Consider the following 3,541-nt stretch of genomic DNA (forward strand, 5'->3'; position numbering starts at 1 on the left):
TTTAATCCATCTGGAGTTAATTTTTGTATATCATGTTAGAAAAAGGTCCAGCTCCAATCTTCTGCATATTGCTAGCCAGTTATCCCAGCACCATTTATTGAATAGAGAGTCTTTCCCCATTGCTTGTTTTTGTCGGCTTTGCCAAAGATCAGATGATCATAGGTGTGCAGCCTTATTCCCGGGCTCTCTATTCTGCTCCGTTGGTCTATGTGTTTGTTTTTGTACCAGTACCATGCTGCTTTGGTTACTATAGCCCTGTAGTATACTTTGAAGTCAGGTAATGTGATGCCTCCAGGTTTGTTCTTTCTCCTTAGGATTGCCTTGGCTATTCAGGCTCTTTCTTTGGCTCCATATGGATTTTAAAATAGTTATTTCTAGTCCTGTGAAGAATGTTAGTTTGATAGGAATAGCATTGAATCTGTAAATTGTCTGGGACAATATGGCCATTTTAATGGACATTGTTTCTTTCTATCCATGAGCATGGGATATTTTTCCATTTGTGTCTTCTCTGATTTCTTTGAGCAGTGTTTTGTAACTTTCATTGTAGAGATCCTTCTCTTCCCTGGTTAACTGTATTCTTAGGTATTTTCTTCTTTTTGTGGCAATTGTGAATGGCACTGCCTTCCTGATTTGGCTCTCAGCTTGGCTGTTGTTGATGCATAGACATGCTAGTGACTTTTGTACATTGATTTTGTATCCTGAAACTTGCTGAAGTTGTTTAACAGCTGAAGGAACTTTTGGGCCCATGCTGTAGATTTCTTTACAATAAGGCAGATCAGCTCTTTTTGTGTCTTACTATCCAACACCTTTAGGGTTTTAGATTTTCATCAAAGAGTTTATCACCATATTTTCTTTTTCTTTTTTTTTTTTCCAAGACAGAGTTTCACTCTTGTTGCTCAGGCTGGAGTGCAATGGGGCAATCTCAGCTCACCACAACCTCCACCTCCAGAGTTCAAGTGATTCTCCTGCCTCAGGCTCCCAAGTAGCTGGGATTACAGGCATGTAGTGGCACCACGCCTGGCTAATTTTGCGTTTTTTAGTAGAAACAGGGTTTCTCTATGTTGGTCAGACTGGTCTTGAACTCCTGACCTCAGGTGATCTGCCCACCTCTGCCTCCCAAAGTTCTGGGATTACAGGCGTGAGCCACCGCGCCCAGCCACAGTATTTTCTTAAACAAAGACAGATCCCTTCCTAAGAATAATTTTGGTACTAGTCATAAGCTAATAAAATTTACACCTCCTTACATATATAGAGGATGATAGATAGGTAAGTAGGTAGGTAGGTAGGTAGGTAGATAGATAGATAGATACATTCCTTAAGCACATTGCATGTTCAGGATTCCAAAATAATAGGATCCTAATCATTTTACTTTCTCTGAGCCAGAAGCTTCCAGTTTCTATGGTGATGTACAACCTCCAGCTATACCTGACTTGTTCTGAGATCCCTTAAAATTGGACTATGACGTTTGATTTCAAATCCCCTATACACATTCGAGTGAATAGCCCGTCATTTTGACAATGCATTTTATGGGGAAACTCAAAGGACTATGCATTCGGATTGCATATCAAACACATTCAAGGGATGTTAAATATTTAGAAAATGGGAGTGCAACTTAGCCTGCTTCAGAGCTCACTCAGGATGGGTGCAGGCATTAGCAGTATTCATCTAGGTCCGTTTAGAGGGCAGACATTTGGAAATCCCAGAAGGACCCAAATTTAAAACTTGCTTCTGAACATAATCCCACATCATAAAGCCTGTTACTGGAACAGTTTTATATTTGGCCTATCTTAAGAAGCAAAGTATGAAGAATCGCGAGTACTGGGTCTCCTGATGTGCCTTCCATTTCTGTAGCAAATGTGTTTATCTGTATGACTTTGTCATTGGGGGATTAAAACAAAGAAAACAGAAAGCACACAGCTCAGGTCTGAGGCATCTGCAGTAGGCATCTGCAAGGCCTCCCAAGACTGTGCTGGACCTGCTGAGGAACGTGCTCAGGAGCTCCGTGCCCGATTTCAGGAGTCATTCTGGCACAAAAGACCTTCCTGGTGTTAATCTGCCATTCCCTACAGACCTTTCTCTAAAGCTCAGGGAAGGGTGAAACCCCATAAGGACCAACTCAGGAGAAATCAGCTTTGCCATCAGCGCACACGGCTGAAAGCTGTTGCAGTGGTTTGTCCTGTCCACATGGGACCCCAGCTGGATACACAGCAGAGTGAATGCCCATCGTTTCAACAACGCATTTTACAGTGGACCTCCGGGGCTTCCAGTTGTTCAGAGACACCAACAAAGAGGACAAATGAGGCTGCTCTGTCTCATCCTGAGGGCTGGAGCCAACAAAGAACCAAGCTCTAGAACCATGTCAAGGAGGGCAGTGTGATGGTGTTCAACCTCCCATTTATTTGTGAGACTTGAACCGTCACTGCACCTGTTTTTTGTTTTTTGTTTTTTGGGTTTTTTTTTTTTGCAACATCTTCAATGTGGCCAAAGCTAAAAACAATAATAATAACAGCAGCAACAACATACTTCCTTCAACCAGGCACAGTCCTGCATGACAGTCCTGTTCTGTAGGTGAGAGGTGGCTTTCAAAGACCTAGTTCTGAGGGTTGAGTCCTGCCTATACAAAGGGCAATGCTGCTTCTGGCATGTTAGGCTCCACGCCATGCTCCTCACATGTATTATGACCTTTGCCATGGGCAGAATGGTATCCACTCAAAATTCCTAATCCCCAGGACCTCAGAATGTGGCTGTATTTGGAGACAGGGCCTTTAAAGAGGTAACTAAGTGAAAATGAGGTCATAGGGATAGGCCCTAGTTCAATACGACTGGTGTACTTATAAAAAGAGGAGCTTAGGATGAAGACACAGGGGGATTGTGTGAAGACATTGGAACAAGATGGCTATCTAGGTGGGGACAGTGGCTCATTCCTATAATTCCGGCACTTTTGGAGGCCGAGACAGGTGGATTGCTTGAGCCCAGGAGTTCGAGACCCGCCAGGGCAACATAGTAAAACCCTGTCTCTATAAAAAAAAAAAAAAAAATTAGCTGGGTATGGTGGCACCCCTGTAGTCCCAGCTACATGGGAGGCTGAGGCAGGAGGATCAATTGAGCCTGTAAGGTGGAGGCTGCCATGAGCCAAGATCACATCACTGCACTCCAGCCTGGGGTGACAGAGTGAGATCATGCCCCCGCCCTAAAAAAAATGAAGGCCATCTACAGTATAAGCCAAAGAGTGAAGCCTTAGAAGAAAGCAGCCTGCCAACACCTTGATCTCAGACTCCTAGTTATAACCTAGATTTTGTTATAAAATAAATTTCTGTTGTTGAGGACACCTAGTCTGTGATACTTTGTTATGGCAGCCCTAACAAACTAATATGATGTTTAATTATTTAATGAATGTATTTAATTATTTGATGGGAAATCCTATGGAGGTAAGATTATTATTATTATCCCTTTTTCCCAAACAGGATGTTAATATCTGTCGCCACAGAGGTGGGGAACCAGGTGATGGGGAGCCCCCAGATCAGGCTCCACACCAGAACTG

Source organism: Theropithecus gelada, chromosome 12, assembly GCF_003255815.1.
Source record: "Theropithecus gelada isolate Dixy chromosome 12, Tgel_1.0, whole genome shotgun sequence".
NCBI lineage: Eukaryota > Metazoa > Chordata > Mammalia > Primates > Cercopithecidae > Theropithecus > Theropithecus gelada.